At 37.1% G+C, this 20,267-nt stretch overlaps 1 non-coding gene and 1 pseudogene across 1 annotated transcript; both read right to left on the reverse strand.

Annotated features, from left to right (window-relative positions):
- Positions 1-1,783: 1,783 nt before the first annotated feature.
- LOC116081308 lies at positions 1,784-1,927 on the reverse strand. The gene has a single exon (XR_004114811.1). It is a non-coding gene; the product is annotated as a small nucleolar RNA SNORA48 (small nucleolar RNA).
- Positions 1,928-19,289: 17,362 nt separating this feature from the next.
- LOC116081013 lies at positions 19,290-19,832 on the reverse strand (annotated as a pseudogene).
- Positions 19,833-20,267: the final 435 nt, after the last annotated feature.

The raw sequence follows: 20,267 nt of genomic DNA on the forward strand, positions 1-20,267 counted from the left end.
CAAAACATCCAGGAAATGCAGGACACATGAGAAGACCAAACCTAAGGATAATAGGTATAGAACAGAGTGAAGACTCCCAACTTAAAGGGCCAATAAATATCTTCAACAAAATTGTAGAAGAAAACGTCCCTAACCTAAAGAAAGAGATGACCATGAACATACAAGAAGCCTACAGAACTCCAAATAGACTGGACCAGAAAAGAAATTCCTCCTGTCACATAATAATCAAAACACCAAATGCACTAAACAAAGAAAGAATTTTAAAAGCAGTAAGGGAAAAAGATCAAGTAACATATAAAAGCAGGGCTATCAGAATTACACCAGACTTCTCACCAGAGACTATGAAAACTAGAAGATCCTGGGCAGATGTCATACTGACCCTACAAGAACACAAATGCCAGCCCAGGCTACTATACCCAGCAAAACTCTCAGTTACCATAGATGGAGAAAACAAGATTTTTCATGACAAAACCAAATTTACAGAATATCTTTCCACAAATGCAGCGCTACAAAGGATGATAGATGGAAAACATCAACATAAGGAGCAAAACTACACCCTCAAGGAAGCAAGAGAGTAATCTTTCAAGAAACCCATACAAACCTAATTCCACCTCTAACAACAAAAATAACAGGAAGTGAATTACTTTTTCTTAATATCTTAATATGAAAATTAATATTACCAACATATCCTAATTAATTGAACTCCAAAAATATGAGGAATTAGAAATTTGTTGGCTGTTATCCAGTGGTCTCTCTAATTTGGTAATTGGAGAAATAGATCCAATATTGTACAATCTATATATACTTTCTGCTTGTTTGTACATGACAGTCTTGCTGTGTACAACATAAGGGTCTTGAAATCAGGCTTCTCCTATCTCAACCTCTCTATTAGTAAGATTGTTTATTTGATGTTTTTACACTATATTATGGTTTTAAGAACAGCTTACATATTTCAAATTTATTTATATAGTCAAAAGAAATGTAGACAATTAACTTGGGTGGTGGCTTGTAAGAGAACAACAAAGTGAGACTGAATACTTTGCTTGACATTTGTAACTCTTGTATTAAGTTTGAAGAAGAGGTCTTTATAAGTTACTCTTTCTCTTAGATGAATGCTTTTCAAAGTCATCACAGTCAGTGAACCAGTTTCTTACCCTCACCTATTATCTGTGCCACCCTCCAAGCAGATCCTTTGTTCATTGAAACAGTTGGTGAATGACTTCATGGATAGACCATCTTAATACACACACCATTTCATAAATGAATGTAACCTGTTTTCTGTGGGCTGAGAATGAAAACAATCACTCAAGTCAAATAGCTTTAATCATAGCAGGAAATCTGTATCCAAATATTGTGCCTACAATTCATTCCTCATTACGGAAGAACTGTCAACTCTCAGCTTAGCTATGATGGAGGTAAAATCCTTTGGTATGTGAGGATCATTGAAGTACAGCCTTATTAAAATGAACACCAATGTCTAAAAAGTGTTCTTATTTTGGGCTTGTACCACAGTAAGAGCCAAGATTTTAAGCTCTACTAAAAACAAAACAAACAAACAAACAAAAAGACTTTATCTATTTATGTTCATTTAAAAAATACTAGTAGTGATGTATTATTTAAAAATGTACAGTTAATACATTTGGAGTTATTTAAAACTATATTGAGAGAAACGTATGTATTTTCAGTATTGCTATAGACAAGCATCTACATGAGACTGTTTAATTGATTGTTGTTTTATATCAAACAATTTTTGTTTGTTTGTTTGTTTGTTTGTTTGTTTTTGTACTGTGCCCTAGGCATGAAACAGCTTTGGTGACCAAAGCAGGCATTGAGCTAGGATGAACAAAGTACTGCCATCTGCTCTATCTCTGACTGATATAAGAACAACACCATTAACAAGGTGTCTCTTTGCCCATTGCCAGGGAGTGTCAAACAATTTTTATAATACTCATTTTCATTGTTACAATATTTTATAAATTTTAAAGAATATGACAAAATTAAAAAAAAAACAAAAACAAACAAACAAACAAAGTATAGAGTCCAAAGGTGATGCTAAGTAGGTATAGTGGAGAAACAGAGGACAGACATCATTGTTCTAAAATGTGAGCCCACCATAGATAAAGACACTTTGCTGGCCATGGACAGAAAGAGGTAAGTAAAAGCATAAGGACCTTTCAGGATAAGGAGATACTAGAGATTCATTAGGAGATATATGTTACTCAGAGTGGTATAAGAGCTCAAGGAAGGACTGCTAGACACTCTCTCCCTCAGTATATCTAAGGTCTCTAACAAAAAGCAAAAACAAAATGCAAAACTATGAATGGAAAAACTCCACTTCCACATTGGGGCTAAATCTAGAGGGTAGTAGCTCTGAGTCTTTAAAAGTAATGATGACCCACAACTTAAATACAATTTCTTATCTATTACTGGAACTCATTGTCCTCTAATTATAAAAAGACCATGGACATCAATGGGATGAAATAGATAGATAGATAGATAGATAGATAGATAGATAGATAGATAGATAGATAGATAGATCTATGATGTACCTTCATGATTGTGTAGATGCAGGGCTTGGCTAGACTATCCTTAATACCTGTGAATATTAGCAATTGTCCTTTTTTTAGGTCAAGGACTCAGATGATGAGGAATAACAGGTTCCTCCCCTTTCTGATCCAAATTCTTTTCTGCAGTTTACAAATAGGATGTTACAGAGTCAGGAGGACATAATCAAGCTGATTTGACAGTCTATCCAAGTTAGGGAGTTGGACTCTATGACCTTTCAAAGTTAATTTTCATCTCATGATTTTACATTCCAATTATGTCTGATGGACTATTTAAATAAATGATGGTTTTTCTATTAGGAAAGGAAATTGACTAGAATTCATTCTATTTGAGCTTCAAAAATTGAAAGTAGGTCAACTCTTAATTATCCAGGGTAATAGGGAACATCTTGGATGGATTATTCCCAACCACAGGTAATTAAGAAAATGTGCAAATTAGGCACTGATTCATAACATTCATTAAAATTTACATTTAAACTACTACTTAAGCCTCATACATTTGTAGATAAGCAAATTACCATGGCAAAAATAATTTTAAGATAGATATAGACACTTTTAATAAAACAGTTAAAAATACTGGCAAAGAATGGAAAACCATAAGTATTTTGTTCTATAAGATTCCTCATATTTACAGAGAGTTCCCCAGGATATTTGGCAGATATAATTATTTCTTTTTTTGAGAGGATAAGGGTGCTATCAAGAGAAATGTTTTATCCCTTGAAAATCTCCTATGTAATCTGGTGCTGAATCTTGCCTCATATGTTACAGACTGTAAAACCATCTCCTTCTCACTAAGATATACTGTTCTAAAATGCCTTGTACCAGCCCAAAGGCCAGGGCAAGTAAAATGAAGAAACTAGAGATATGATCACAATATGACACTAACTGATTGCAGATCCAGATTTTAATGCCTGTCTTGTATCACCTTTAGAGAATTCTTGCTATTGTTTTGCTTATTCATTTTGGCTGATGCCACAACAATATATACAATTATTTTTGGTTGTCTTACATAAGAAGCAGAAATTAAGTTCTTATTTTTTAAGACACCATGAATTTTAGACACAGGGCTTGGAATAATCAAGCTGAATATGACCCAAAAGCCTCCTGCCTGAGGACTAGCTTTTGTAGTAAGAGAAGGGGCTATGTGTGGTGCTGAAGGAGAGAATTAACAGTCATAGACACACTTGGTGGGGGGCCCAGATCAGTGTATTCTTCAACCCTCCTTAAAGAAGTTAATTTACAGAGACTCACAATTGGACAATGATCAGAAAGCGTGAGACTTTGTGACACTCAGTCCTACATGGAAAGTCTTTATCACATCCCTCCCCTCAAAGCTCAAGAAGGCAGAATGATGGTCAGAAACAGGAGTAATTAATGAGTTAAAGGAACTTGCATACATAACCAAACTAATACACATATGAACTCACAGAGATTGTGACAACATACACAAGGACAGCATAAGTTCAAACTAGACATAAATCCTGTAACTGAGAAGTTTACCCAACCCTAACCAAGAAGCTGTCTGTGATTCATACTTACTGGAAAAATGAAACAATTTCCTCTAATAGAGTGTAACTGGGTATCAGTTACACTGATATCAACCACATTCCAGTATAAGTCTCATTCTCAGAAGTAGCTGGCCAACATAAAAAAGGACTCTCTCTCTCTCTCTCTCTCCCTCTCCCTCTCCCTCTCCCTCTCCCCCCTCTCTCTCCCCTACCCCCCTCTTTGTGTATGTATATATGTGTTTTACTTATTTTAAGCATCTTATTGTATATTTTTGTTTTTATTTTTATGTTCTTGAAGGGAGAATAAGAGAATACAAGGTTGGGTAGATAAGGAGGTGGAGATGATCTGAGAGAAGTTGTGGGAGGGGAAAACCTATTTATGGAAGTCAGGAAGAGTGCTTTATTTTGGGGTATTCTTAAATTCACTAGAAGTTGCAAGTAGAAATAATTCTAGGGCTTTGTTATTAATGCCTTGCTTTCTTTTTGTAGTGTAGGGGTTCAAACTTAGGAACTCACTAATGATTGGCAAACTCTACCTTGCCCAGGACTCATTCTATTGTCCAGAGAAAACTTAAAGTTGTGAACTCTCTGGCTCTATCTCCTAAATCACTACAACTATAGACATGTTCCTCCAGATCCAGCTACTAAGTTTCCTTTAAACACCTGGCAACTGACTATGATCCTAAGGTGTGTTGTGACACTTTGCTTTTAAGGTGTTTGCCAATAGATCCAAATCTCAAGTATGAAATGCTACTCTGATTACTTTTCCTGTTTAAACAGTGAAAGTTATTTATTTGTAAGTAGTCACCTTGAGTAGAAAACATAGCTGAACATTTTAGTGTTTTTTCTTATCCAAAAGCACGTAGAGGATGAGAAGGATTTTATATCTCTATGTAATTTTCCTCTAGTGTAGATTACTGAACCAGTCATATAAAAACATTTTACCAATTGAATGGAGAGATATTCTACTAAATAATGCTAGCCCACCTCAAATGTGTCAATGCCCTCCAAAACAAGGAAAGACTGAAAAATCATGGTGAAGCAGGTAAGTATTTGTAGGCCTACTGAGTAAATGCTAGGGAGGAATCTGGATCCTAGAATAAAGAACATTAGTGAAAAATGGCAGTTTATGAACATAAACCTCAACATATGATGCTAGTACTAGTCCTTTAACTTTTCAAAAATTTACTATGATTTTGGAAGAGATAAACATTAGAAGAAGGTACAGTCTATGTTCACCTTTGTAATTTTTATGTATATTTAAATTGCTCAAAAGAAACCAACTCAAGAAGATTAAGCACTAGTTTGCAGGGAAGAGTCATTTGTTGCAGCCCATGAAGTAGTTGATTAATTTTTTCTAATCACCTGCCAGCAGTGGAGCAAATTCCTCACTACCCACCTCAATATTCTGAATTCTCAAATGAATTTGGGGGCCACTCCCAAACCTCCACGAAGCTAGCACTCTCTCCTCTGATATTCCTGATTTATTACTTACTAAAACCGATATTCCATCCTGGCCACTCTGGCCTGCAGCCCTCCAGGGGTGACCTGACACCGTGAACCAAGGAGCAGCAATATCTACTTCTGACAGAAATCTTTCTAGAGTTCCTCTCTTCACTTCTATCTTTTTTGCTTTTAATAGCTCCTTAAGTGCAACAAACACGGGACAAGATTGCAAGTTCCCCATACTATCACTTTTGATTTGCCCTTAACAGGGCCTTATCACTCCAACCTGGATCCATTGTATTACCCTGATCTCAGTGCCTATAGGCAATTAACTTGCTGACTCTTACATGTTGACTGTCTCTCTGTCCTGCAGTTCTCAGGCCTTATCTTTCTGCTTCCTTAACATGGTGGTTCTCCTAAAGTCCTGCTCTTGTCTTCCAGCCCAGCTATTGGCTGTCGACAATCAAAACAAGCTGGGGGTAGGGACCCCAGTGTCATAGATGCAGGATTCTCATTCAGTTTGGGAATCCAAATATCATAATACAAGCATTAAACAAAATCCACAACAGGAGTACATGTGTGGAGAAGCAATGCCTTTACAGGCAAAGAAACTGAGCAGAGTTCTGTCAACACTACAGACAACTTGCTTGTATCATGAAGAACTAAAGCTTCTTATTTTCTCCGTGGGAATATTTTTGCTAGTTAGTTTTATCTGATCACTTTGAGAAGATAACTTGGCAATACCAGCTGATCTAGCTACTTCTTCAGGTAGTTAGTGATACACTCATTGTTTGTATAGTAATTTTTCTACTAGCTACTATGGTTCAATACTTTGTACTCATGAATCTGACTCTAAAGATGTAAACCCTATTTTTTCCTTTTATTGAGAATAGATTTTTCTTAACATATCAACTAAGAATTCTCTGTTTAGATCTGTGCCCCATTATTTAACTGAGTCATTTATTTCCTTGATATCTATTTTTTGAGTTATTTACATATCTATCAGATGCATAGCTAGTAAAAATATCCCATTCTATAACTGCCACTTTGCCAAAATAACAATAACTATACCATACAGAAAATTTTCAGATTTATGAGGTTCCATTTATTAATTGCTGAACAATTTAGTGTCTATACTAATGGTGCTGGGCTCAGAAAGACTTCTCCTGTGCCAAAGACTTTAAGTCTACTCCCCACTTTCTCTTCTATGAGGTTAAATGGTTCTGGTTTTATAATGAGGTCCTTGGTTCTTTTGGAGTTGAGTTTTGTATAGAGAGGTAGACATGGATCCATTTTGAATTTTCTGCACACATCTACCCAGTTTGACTAGCAGTGTTGAAGATGCTGTTATTTGTTCAGTGTGTATTTCTGTCTTCTTTATAAAAAAATTATATATCTATAGATATGTGTCTACATTTTCAATTTCATTGATCAACATGTCTGTTTTTGTGCTAATACCATTTTGTTTTTATTACTATAGATCTGTATTACAACTTGAAATTGGGGATTGTGATACCTCAGTAATTTTTATATTATTCAGGATTGTTTTAACCTTCCTGGGTGTTTTGTGTTTTTTATGTGAAGCTGAATATTGTCCTTTCAAGATCTGTGAAGAATTGTGTTGGTATTTTGGTGGGGATTGCATTGAGTCTGTAGACTGCAGTTGCTAGGATACCCATTGTTACCACATTTACTCTACTCATCCATGAGCTTGTTAGATCTTTCTACTATATGATATCTTCTTCAATTTCATTCTTCATCATCTTAAATGTTTTCATCATAAAAGTCTTTAACTTGTTTGATTAGAGTTACCCGAAGATGTAGTATATGACTTGAGGATATTTTAAAATGTGTTGTTTCCCTGTTTTTATTCTCAGTCTGTTTGGCATTTGTATATAGGAGAACTTCTGACTTTTTGTGAACAAATTTAGTATCTGGCTATGTTACTCGAAGGCTTTATAAGTTGTCGTACTTTTCTGGTGGAGAGTTTAGAGTCTTTTATGCATAAAACCTCATCTTCTGCAAATAAAGTACTTTGACTTCTTTCTTTACTATTTGGACCCCCTTTATCTCCTTGAATTGTCTTATTGCTTGAGATAAAATACTAATTTTCCTAGAGTTAGGAACATAGAGAGTAGACAGCCTTGTCTTATTACTAATGTTTTTGGAAATGCTTCGAGTTTCTTTCCCTTTAGGTTAATACTGGCTATGAGATTGTTGTAAATTGTCTTTATTGCATTGAGGTATGTCCCTTGTGTCCTAGGACTTTAATCGTGAAGGAGTGTTGTATTTGTCAACTGCCTTTTCTGCATTTAATGAGATGATCATGTTTTTTCATCATTAGTTTGTTAATATGGTGTATTGTATCTTTCAATTTACATATCTGAACCATCCCTGGATCTCTGGATTTGAGGCCTACTTATGTGGAGAGCCGCAGCTGCCACCCTAAATATGGCACCTGGCCTCTGGCCAGAGCAGAGAGCACTGCAATAAACAGGTCCTTATTTGGAGCATTGTGATAAACAAGTCCTTATTTAGAAAAGTTGAGTGCCTCCAGTTTGTGATGCAAGCTGGCATGATTTCTCGTGGCCTATTATGCTTTGCCGCGTAGCAAATGCTGATTGGGACCAGGGAAAGTATTTAACCTGTGAGTTCTGAGGGCCAGGAGGAGAGATGAATGAATGATTCTGCAGTACAAGGTTCCTGAATAAACTGCCTGGAGAAGAGTTCGTGGTTGCCTCCTTATTTCTGCTGGTCTACTTGATCATGGTGGATTATCTTTTTGACGTGTTTTTGAATTAACTTTGCAACTATTTTATTGAAATAACTTTTCATCTATGTTTATATGGGAAATTGATCTGTGATTCTCTTTCTTTGTTGGGTTTTTGTGTAATTTAGGGTAATGGTTACCTTATAAAATGAGTTGGACAATGTTCCTTTTCTTTCTATTTTATAGAATAATTTGGTAAGTATTGGCATTAAGTCTTTGAATGTCCAGTTTAATTCAACATTAAAACCATCTGTCCAGAGCTTTTTCTCGGTTGGGAGATTTTTATTTTTAATTTTTAAATTTTTTCTTTTATTGGATATTTTCTTTGCTGGTTTCCCATGCAGAAACCCCCTATCTCATTCCCCCTCCCCCTGCTTCTATGAGGGTGCTCCACCACACCCCCCTACTCCCACCTCCATGCCCTGGCATTCCCCTACACTGGGTCATTGAGTCTTCACAGGACCAAGGGCCTTTCCTTCTGTTGATGACCGACAATGGCCTGGAGATTTTTAATGACTGCTTCTATTTCACTGGAGGCTATAGACCTGTTTAAACTACTGTTTACTAGTTCTTTACTTTTGGTAAATGGTATGTATTGAGAAATTTATGAATTTATTTTTAGACTTTCTAATTTCTTGGAGTACAAATTTTTAAAGTATGCTCATATAATCCTCTGGATTTCTTTGGTTTCTGCTGTTATGCTTCCCCCATTTATCTCTAAATTGTTAATTTATAACTTTTCTTTCTGTCTTTTATTTAATTTGGATAAAGGTTTATCAATCTTACTGATTTTCTCAAATTAACAACTTTTTGTTTCATTGATTCCTGGCATTCTTTTTGTTGATATTTTTCTTTCTATTTTGTTGATTTCATTCTTGAGTTTAAGTATTTCTTTACTCCTTCTGCGTGTGATTTCCTTCCTAATGCTGTCATCTTTTAATACAGTTCCTCATGTTGTGGTGACCCTCAATGACAAAATTATGTTTGTTACTACATCATAAATGTAATTTTGTTGCTGTTATGATTCACAATGTAATGGTTTTAGGCAACCTCTGTGAAAAGGTTGTTTGACACCCCACCCCCTCACCCCAGGATTCATACCCATATGTTGAGAACAACTAGCATGAGAGCTGTCCATTTCCTTCCTTCCTTCCTTCCTTCCTTCCTTCCTTCCTTTCTTTCTTTCTTTCTTTCTTTCTTTCTTTCTTTCTTTCTTTCTTTCTTTCTTTCTTTCCTTCTTTCCTTCTTTCCTTCTTTCTTTCTTTCTTTCTTTCTTTCTTTCTTTCTTTCTTTCTTTCTTTCCTTTCTTCCTTCCTTCTTTTCTTTCTTTCTCTCCTTCTTTCTTTCTTTCTTTCCTACTTTCTTTCTTTTTTTTTTTACTGAAGGCATTTAGTGATATGAACTTGTTAACTTACTATTTGAACTACTTTCTTTGTGTGCCATGTCTGAAAGTTATGTTTTATTTTATTCAATTTTAGAAATTCTTAATTTTATAACTTTCTTAAGTCATATCTTCACCCACTTTACATTCAGTATAGAGTTGTTCAGTTTTCATGACTTTATAAGGTTTCTGTTGTTGACATTTAGTTTTAATTGGTGATAGATAAAAACAGGGCAATATTTTGATTATCTTATATCTGTTGAGACTTTGACACTTGCTTTTTGCCTGAGGAGATGGTCAATTTTGGAGAAAGTTCTAAGAGGTGATAAAAAGAGGAACTATTATTTGTTTTGGGGTGAATAGTCAGTAAATGTGCTACATCATTTGGTTTGTTATGTCAGTTTAGAGTTTCTCTGTTTACGTTTTCTCTGGATGACCTATCATCCAGAGTGGTAGTATACTGAAGTCTCCCATTATTAGTTTGCAAGGGTATTCCTATGATTTAAGCATTAGAGATGTTTCTATTTTTCTTTTTCTTTTTCTTAACTTGGGTGCCCTTTTTTATGTTGTATAAATAGTAAAATGTGTAATGTCTCTTGGGTGGATTTTTCACACACACATATGAATACACACACACACACGCACATATATATACACACACATGTGTGTGTGTAGTGTATTTTCATATATCTTTGAATTAGTTTTTGTTTGAAGTATACACAAAATGACTACACCAGCTTGGTTCTTTTGTCCCTTAGCTTATAATATCTTTTACAACTCTTTTGTCCTGCAGTGTTGTCTATCCTTGATAGTAAGATATATCTCTGGGAGGTCGCAAAAAGGTAGATTCTGTTTTGGCATCCATTCTGTTAGTCTGTGCCTTTTTATTGAGGAATTAATATCATCGATGTTGAGATATCAGTGAGTAGTATTTGTTTACTCCTATAAATTTGCAGTTGTAGTGTATGTATGTTCCATCTTTTTTTATTTTTGGATTTGGAATTACTTATGACTTGTGTTTTCCTGCATGTTGTTAACCTCTTTAGGTTGGAATTTTCCTGCTAAGACTGTATATAGCACCAGATTCGTAGTTAGATACTGCATGAATTTGGTTTTATCATTATGATTGAAAGTTTTGCTTGCTATAGTAGTCTGGGCTGGCATCTAAGGTCTTTTAGAGTCTGTAGAACATCTGTCTATGTTCTTCTGAATTTTAAAATCTCCTTTAAGAAGATAGTTATTATGTCAATAGATCTGTCTTTATAGATTACTTGGTGTTTTCCCCTTGTAGTTTTTAATATTCTTTCTTTAAAATATATAGTGTTTTATGATGTGATCATGGGACTTTCTTTTCTAGTGCAGCTTATTTGGTAGTCTGTATGCCTTTTCTACCTTGATAGGTATCTCTATGTTTAGGATTAGGACATTTTCTTCTATGATTTTGTTTAAAATATTTTATGTGCCTTTAACCTAGGTTCTTTCATTTTTCTATTCCAATTCACTTAGATTGTCTTTTCATAATATTTCAGATTTCCTTGGTATTCTATGCCAGGCTTTTGTTTTGTTTTAATATTTTCTTTGAGCAAGGTATTCATTTATTTTATCATGTCTTCAAAGCTTGAGATTCTCTCTTCCTCCTCTTGTAGTCTGTTGGTTAGGTTTACGTCTGAGGTTTCTGTTTGTATTCAAAAATTTTTATTTCCAAATTTCCCTCCATTTTTTTAAAATTAAGTCTATTTCTACTTTCTGGTCTGGAGCTATTTTATTTATTCCCTTCTAATCTTTATTTTTGTTTCCAAAAATTTCTTTAATAGATTTATCCATTTCCTCTTTATGGGTGCTATCATTAATATTGCTATTTTAATGTCTTTCTTTTGTGTTTCAGCTATATGGTTTCGGGCCTGCTATGGTTGGGTTAGCAGATTAATATAGTCAACATTGTCCTGCTTGATATTAATTGTGTTTGTCTCTGGCATTTATGCACCTGGGCTTGGGGAGATTATAATTCTAGGTGCTGACTTCAGGTCTTGTCTTTTTAAGGTGAGTGTTTTGTTCCTTGGTTTCTGTTGCCTTCCCTGGTTCTTAGGAGAATGTAGGAATCAGGATAGGCTAGGAGGAGAGGGCTGAGGTTGTCCATAGGAGGCAGAACAATAAGGTGTTCTACTGGGACCAGATTCTGCTTCATCTCCTGAGAAAGGGAGCAGAGAGTGTGGAGAGACCACAACAGTGTGCTGCAGAGCTGAGTATCATACCTAGAGTTTGGATATGGCAGAGAGCAGTAAAAGCAAAGATTTTAAATTTGCCTACTTGCTTAGCTGGCCTAATTGCTTCTCTGGCAAGCTTGGCTGAGGGATTCTCAGAGAAGACCTGCTGGACCTGGGGGCTAGAATAACAATAAGAGTGAGAAAGGGTTAGAAGAGAAGATTTAGGTGATCTGCTAGAAATCGTATCAGAGAGTAGGGGGTGGTTGAGTCAAGTGGTCAGACACAGAGATGGGGTAAGACTGGAGAACTGAATTTAGAAGAGGGAGAAGTGAAGAGCGATAGTTAACATTCCTCCTTCCTTGGTCAGCCTGGCCCGTGGGTTCCCAGGAATGCTTGCTGGAGTTTGGCCCTAGGCTATTGGCAGAAAAGAGGGTTGGAGGAATGGATCTAAAAGATCTGTTGTAGATAGGGGTAGAGAGGCAGTGGTTGGCAAAGGAGGTAGTTTGTTATAGAGCTGGGCATGAGATTGGAGTATTCAATTTGGAGAAAATGAGGCAGCGGTGAAGATCTCCAGTTAGTTTCCCTGGTTCAGTGGCCAGAGCAGCCTGTATGTTTCTAGGGAATTCCAACTGGAGTTGGATGCTGATGGGCAAGTATTTATGTGGGGCAGAATTGTATGTGGTGTGGGAGTGTAACGAAGAAGAAGGCTGTTGGATTTTTAGTCTATAAATTATGAGGCAAAATTCTATTCTTCAAAATTATGTTATCAAATCTCATTACGTTTATCTGATATTATTCTCTTAGAAATTAATTTATGTCACACCAAAATGCAAATGTTCAAGCTCCAAGACAGATTTTAACAGTCTATATACTCCACATATGTGTACACCCATGGCATAACTGTGTGGTATAGACATTTGGTAACAATGCCTGTCAGAATATGTGAGGCCTTGATAATGTACTTAGTACCAAAGTAAATGTTCAGAAGAGCTTCACATATGAAGGCATTGTTCAGTAAATCCACAGCCAATGCAGATTTATGAGAGTCATTATTTTGTTCTACAGGTTGTTTCTCCATTGAATTTAATGAGCTGAAGTAGGTTAACAGTTCATTCTAATCTCCTTGTGCCTAGAAATCAAGCAGTCCCTGGAATCACAGAACACATGTCCTTCTCTTGTTCTGAAAATCAAAGGTGCCTCTCTGATAAATAAATCTCTCTTGAGAGTAATGACTCAGGGAATGAGTTTGAAGACATTTCTTTTAGTGCATCGATTGAATGTTAACCCACAACAGCTACTTGTTGCAGAGCAGAGAGGTAATTTATCAAACCAAAGACTCATGAAAGATTTGCTTTAGTTGATATCTGTTCCTCCACACCCGACTATTTCATTGAAGTTGTCATTGATTCTCTCACCTACATATTTCCTTTACTATTTAGAGGAAACACTTGTAAGCATTCTATTCTGAGTAATCTAATCTTTCACATTAATTCCAAGCCAGTTCTAACAAGGTTTCATTACAGTTAAAAACAGTTTAAATGAAAAATCTGCCAATCAAATGACGTTTGAAATCCTACAGCACTGCCCTTATATATCAGGCAGTGATGCACTTCACTGATGAAGTATGCATCTCTCAGCAAAGTACTACCAGTATTCCCTATCTCTCTCATGTGTGTGTAAAAGTCTATTTCCTTTATTTACAAGCCTTCTAGAGTTACTGGAACCTCCAGGCTTCAGGAACACAGTATTTATAACCACCTGAAACACCCCAACACAATTATCCAAACAAGTAGAACTCATTGTAGATCCTAAAACATCCCATTTTAAAATAATTTCCTATTTGCACAGTTTGGTTTCAGGGAGGACTTGCATGGGTATAAATAACATACACGCATTTTCAAATTATGAGGATGTGAATGGTAGTTGTCTCCAGGCTACTGCTACTGACACCTTGTTTCCTAGATCTCTATAACCCTATAAGTACTTCTAGTTCCTTTTAATACACACACACACACACACACACACACACGCACACACACACACACACACACTGCCTTCTCCTAAATTATAGTCTTTTAAGAGGCCTCTTTGATCAGAGACAATTTAAAGAATCATAATTTCAGAAGTTCTTTGACTTAGGAATAAATTTTTGTATGGTCCATTTGGCTGATACACTCCCTAAAAGTTCTTTGATGAGTTGCATTTTGGTTTCCTTTGGCATACGTTGCTTTTCCAAGGTTTATAGATCTTAGTTCTTATTGTGTCAGAGGGCAATTTATTTGTGGTTTATAGTGAAATAAAATAAAAAAAATGTTTTTTCTTTTTAGGATAATCAAGCAAAAGAAAAAGGAAAAATGAATTAGTGGTATGAAGGAACATTTTAAAAGTATTAAAAATAAGTATGCATGAGAGGGAAGTAAAAGCTATTTGGTTGGGGAGGCTTTGAAAATTCTAGGTAATATATCTAAGTGACATTTTAAATAGTATTTGATGTCAAAGTATTTTATTTAATTGTATTAATGTTGACGTTGCAGAAATTGAAAAAGAGAAGAGATCATCAGTGAGAATGAGACTTGCTTACAATTTTCTGTAGAAAACTCAGTTGTTTTTCTCTGAGTATTTTGAGTTTCCTATTTATTTTCTATACAGAGATATGGTATAAATTTATACTTTGATGAATTTAAAATTTGAGAAGAAAATGGGTTGGTGGAACTGTGGGGGTAAGGTTTGTTGGGGAGGTAGATCCTTGAAGGCCTGCCCTGTGGGGCCTATGTCTCAGACTCTTCCTGTTACTACTCTCATCTGCTTCCTGTCTATAATGATGGGAGTTTCTCTACTTCTTGTCTTTTATAAAGTAAACACCGGTCCTCCACGACACATTCTTTACACAGCATAATCTTTTTTTAATTAAAAAAAAACTTTTCCCTTTTTTAAAAGTAGTTATTCATTTCTCATACAACATACCCTGACCACTGTTCCCTTCCCTATACATCTCCCAGCTCCTCCCACGGCATGGCATACACATTTCCTGTTATAGGAGATTTGATCACACTGTGAACTCTCAGAATGTATTGTTTATGGGGAAAAAACTGTTTATAATTGTGGTGTGGCTGAACCCTAACACAAACCTTTAATCCAAGAGCTTTCTGGTTTTTTTTTTTTTTTTTTTTTTTTTGTAACCAGGATTAAATAAAGACAACCATAGGACACAAGGCATAGCAAACAATGAGTTGACAGGGAGGAAACATAGGAAAAACAAAACAGAGGGTGAGAGTAAATCAGTGAGAGAGACACAAGGGAATTAGGAGGGAGGAACATTCAGTATGGGCTTTTGTCGACAGTGTGGAGAAGTAGAATTTGCATTTCTTTTTGGGATCTTGGCTATAGAGAAGGGTCAGCTGGGTGCTTTCTCGGCCTCTCTAAGCTAGAAGGTTTCCATCCCCTCATCTGGTTCCTGAATCTTTTTTGACAAAATTGAACATTCGAGATTTTGTTAAAAACAGCAATTTCCACTTCCCCAGATCCACTCGCCCTCCATTTCCCTTCAGAAAAAAGAAAGTCTCCCAGGGATATCAACCCAGCATGGCATAACAAGTTAAAATAGGACTAGCCACAAAATGTCATATTAGGGTTGGGTAACTCAGTAGGAATGAAAGGGTCCCAAGAGCTGATAAAAAAGTCGGAGGCAAGTTCAGTCTCATTGTTAGGAGTTCCACAAAAAATAACAAGCTCACAACCATAACACACTTCCAGAGAACTCAGTGAAGACCCATAGAGGCTCCATGCATCTCTGAGAGCCCCTCTGGGCCCTACTCAGTTGATTTGGTTGGATGTATTCTACTGGTATTTTCAACGCCTCTGCCCTCTACAGTTCTGCCTCCCCTTCTTCTGCAGGGTTCCAAGCTCCAAGGGAAGGGACACAGTGAGCAATTTGGACTTTCTCTTCACCTAATATTTGCTGTGCAGGCTCTGCATCTGCTGGCAGTGGAAGCCCCTCTGACAAAGATTTGTTTAGATACTGACTTATGAGCATAGCAGAATATCGTTAGGAATTATTTTACTGTTTTTTTTTTTTCTTTCTTAGGTCTCTGGGCTACTCAGCCTCTGGTTCATAGTCATCCAGGAAGAATCTGGTGTAGACTCTCTATCTCTAGCATGGGCCTCAAATGTGACCAGTGATTGGTTGGCCACTCCTGAACGTTCTGTGCTTCCATTGCTCCATGATGCCTTAGAGGTAGGATAGATTGTACTTGAAGGTTTAAGCTAGTGCTCTAGTCCTACTACTGGAAGTTGCCTGGTTACAGAAGATGGCAAGTTCAGGCTCTATATCCCTATTACTAGAAGCCTTCCCTAGGATCACCGTCATACAATCCTAGGAGTTTCTACTGTACTATGTTTCCACATTACCCCTACCCCATGCCCACGTCTTTTTTTTTTTTTTGAAATGCTAAATGTTTTATTTCACTTACATGTGGCATCTAAAACAGCCAAGTTTATTATAACACAAAATAGAATGGTGGCTGCCCAGCAGATGGAGAGAATAAACATTGACATTTAAGATTTCCACGTGACAATATGAATAAGTTTCTGAGACCCATTGCTCAATAATGTAAGTAGGAATTGCATGACAGTGTTCACATAAAAATGGTGAAGACAGTTTCTTGTGGAATGTGGGTTGTTCTTCCTGTATTCCAAACTTCTGGGCTAATAACCACTTATCAGAGAGTGCATACCGTGTTTGTTCTTTTGTGATTGGGTTACCTCACTCAGGATGATATTCTCCAGATCCATCCATTTCCCTAAGAATTTCATAAATTTATTGTTTTTAATAGCCGAGTATTACTCCATTGTGTAGTACCACAATTTCTGTATCAACTCCTCTGTTGAGGGACATCTGGGTTGTTTCCAGGTTCTGGCTATTATAATAAGGCTGCTATGAACATGGTGGAGCATGTGTCCTTATTACATGTTGGAGCATCTTTTGGGTATATGCCCAGGAGTGGTACAGCTGGGTCCTCCAATAGAACTATGTCCAATTTCCGGAGGAACTGCCAAGTTGATTTCCAGAGTGGTTGCACCAGTTTGCAATCCCACCAGCAATGAAGTAATTGCACCACAACCTCTCCAGCATCTGCTGTCACCTGAGTTTTTTATCCTAGCCATTCTGACTGGTGTGAGGTGGAATCTCAGAGTTGTTTTGATTTGCATTTCCCTGATGACTAAGGATGTTGAACATTTCTCTAGGTGCTTCTCAACCATTCGGTGTTCATCAATTGAGAATTCTTTGTTTAGATTTGTACCCCATTTTTAAATAGGGTTATTTGGTTCTTTGTAGTCTAACTTCTTGAGTTCTTTGTATACATTGGGTATTAGCCCTCTATCAGATATAGGGTTGGTAAAGATCTTTTCTCAATTTGTTGGTTGCCGTTTTGTCTTACTGACAGTGTCTTTTGCCTTACAGAAGCTTTGCAACTTTATGAGGTCCCATTTGTCAATTCTTGATCTTAGAGCAGAAGCTATTGGCATTCTCTTTAGGAAATGGTCCCCTGTACCTATTCATTCCTTCTTAAAAGGGGAACCAAATACCCACGGAAGGAGTTGCAGAGATTAACTATGGAGCAGACTGAAGGAAGGACAAGCCAGCCTAAATATAGCTATCTCCTGAGAGGCTCTGACAGTACCTGACTAATATAGATGTAGAGGCTCACAGCCATCCATTGAACTGAGTACACGGTTCCCAATGAAGGAGTTAGAGAAAGGACCTATGGAGCTGAGGAGTTTGCAGCCCCTTAGGACGAATAACAATATGAACTAACTAGTACCCTTAGAGCTCCCAGGGTCTCAATCACCAACCAAGGACTGCACATGGTGGGTCTGATTGTTCTGGCAGCACGTGTATAGTAGAGGATTGCAAATTCGATCATCAATAGGAGGAGAGGACCTCGGCCCTGTGAAGGTTCTGTGCCCCAGTGTAGGGGAATGCCGGGGCCAAGAAGTGGGAGAGGGTGGGGTGGCAGGCATGGGGAGGGGGGAGGCAACAGGGGTTTGTTCTTGTTGTTTTTGTTTGTTTGTTTTTTGGAGGGGAAACTGGGAAAGGAGAAATTCACATGATAATAAAGAAAATATCTAATAAATAAAAAAATATGGTGAAGACAGTAAATTCTGTTACTGTTTTAAACTATATTTTTTAAATGGTAGAGTATATTTGTGTGTGTATAAAGACACATACATGTCTCTCTATATATGTGCATGTGTGTATCTCAAATTGGTCAGTGATTTAAATGTCTGCAGTACTTCATAACATGGACGCTATAAAGAGACACCTGTAGGGCCAGTGGTAGCCTTCAATGTCTGGGGCTCTGTCCTTTTTACCTAACCCAGATGCCCCACCATGCTCATGCTCTGCTTAGGTGTCTGAGTCATCTGTGAAGCCGAAGCATGGAGTCATCTCTACACAAAGTCTCTCCCTCCATCCCTTCCCCCATCTTTCCTGTTTCCATTCCCACTTATTCCCAATCTACCCCCAAACTACTTTATTTCCCCCTGTCATGGATACACATGCATCCCTTTTAGGTTCCTCTTTGTTTCTTAGCCTTTCTCATTCTGCAGATTATAGTGTGATTATGATTTACTTAGCAGCTTATATTCACTTATAAGTGAGTAAATGTCATACTTATCATTCTGAATCTGGATTACATCACTCAGGATGAATTTTTTTTTCTGGCTCTATCTATTTGGCTGCAAATTTCATGATGCCTTTCTTTTTTCTTCCTCTTTCTTTCTTTCTTTCTTTCTTTCTTTCTTTCTTTCTTCTTCTTCTTTTTTTTGCAGTAAATATTCCAAAGTATAAATGCACCTTATTTTCTTTCTTTCTTTTAAAAATATATTAAAATTTATCAAATTCCATATGTAAAACCACAGGCATGGCCCACTATCCTTATATGGCTGTTTCTACCTTTAATATTAACAAACAATAGAGAGTCCACAGTACTATTATGAGCCTGGAAAACAGTTATCATAGATAACTGTAAGATTAGTCCTGTCCTCGGTGAAGTAACTTAGAAACCATTACTCAGAACAAGTCTTTGGATCCAAACAAAGAGAATGAAGATACAAACTAGAAACACTTTATTTACTCACACGAATTCTCACAGGTTCTGGTTTGTCTGTTTTAGATTTTTTTTAAGACTAGTCTCACTATATAGCCCAGGCTAGTCTTGAACTGGCCAACTAGCCTGAGCTGGCCTTATACTTGTGATCCACCTGCTTTTGGTTTTAGAAGGCTAGAAACCCTCTAGAGCCATTTCTGTTTATAAGAATCCAAGCTCAGTGTTATCCAGATTTAACTTGACTATCTGAGCACAGGAAACAAAGCTAAGTCTTCTCACATAGCAAAATGTTCTCAGGATGACCTTCCTAATTCAACGCCTCTTCATGGCGGATGTACTCCCCAATGCCTGCTTGACGGAACACCACAGTTGCCATGGGGTCCACTTTTCTACAGTCTTGGGTAGACTTTGCTGTCACCCCAAAACCCAAAGGAATGTCTGCCATGGAATAAACCACTACGCTCAGGTACTGAGACATGTTTTCAGTAATTTGACCCAAACCGGATTTCAATACATGGTTTCCATACAAGGACTGCTCTGCCCCGGTTTTATCCACAATTTACACTTGGCACAGGGTGCAAGCTAATCCAGAGCTATAACGTGCAACTGAAACTTGTGGGTACTAGAAAATTTTGCAAAACATGTCCCCAGTGATACTAGCTTATTTATCTCCAGAGATGCTGGCAGCCAGCTTCAGGATCATCTCACTCACATAGTATACTTGGTCATTGTGCAGCCAGAAACAGTAAGTGCTGTCGGGTCTGTCCACCAGGAACTGCAGATTCTCTTCAATGTATTTCACAATCTTCTCAAACATTACCCGGGTTTCTTCTTCAGTCAAAGGCCTCATTTTCCTTCTAGCTTGGCTCCCGGGATCCTTGTGCCTCGTACCTCATTTTCTTTAGCCATTCTTTTATTGAGGACATCTAGGTTATTTCCAGTTTCTGGCCATTATGAATATAGATACTATGAACATAGTTGAGCAAGTGTCTCTGTGGTAGGATAGAGAGTCATTCGAGTATATCCCAAGAGTGGTATAACTGAGTCTTAAGGTAGAAGAATTCCCAGTTTTCTGAGAAACCACCATGTTGATTTCCATAGTGATAGTAAAAGGTTACACCTCCACTAGCGACGGAGTATGTTCTTGCTTAAAAGGATGAGCTGTCACTTGTGTTACTGACCTTAGAGTCATTCTGACTGGTGTAAAATGGAAACTCAAAGTACTTTTGATTTGTATTCCCATAAAGGCCAAGGATGTTGAACATTTAAGTATTTCTCAGCCATT

The sequence above is a fragment of the Mastomys coucha genome, unplaced genomic scaffold, assembly GCF_008632895.1.
Source record: "Mastomys coucha isolate ucsf_1 unplaced genomic scaffold, UCSF_Mcou_1 pScaffold6, whole genome shotgun sequence".
In the NCBI taxonomy this organism is placed as follows: domain Eukaryota; kingdom Metazoa; phylum Chordata; class Mammalia; order Rodentia; family Muridae; genus Mastomys; species Mastomys coucha.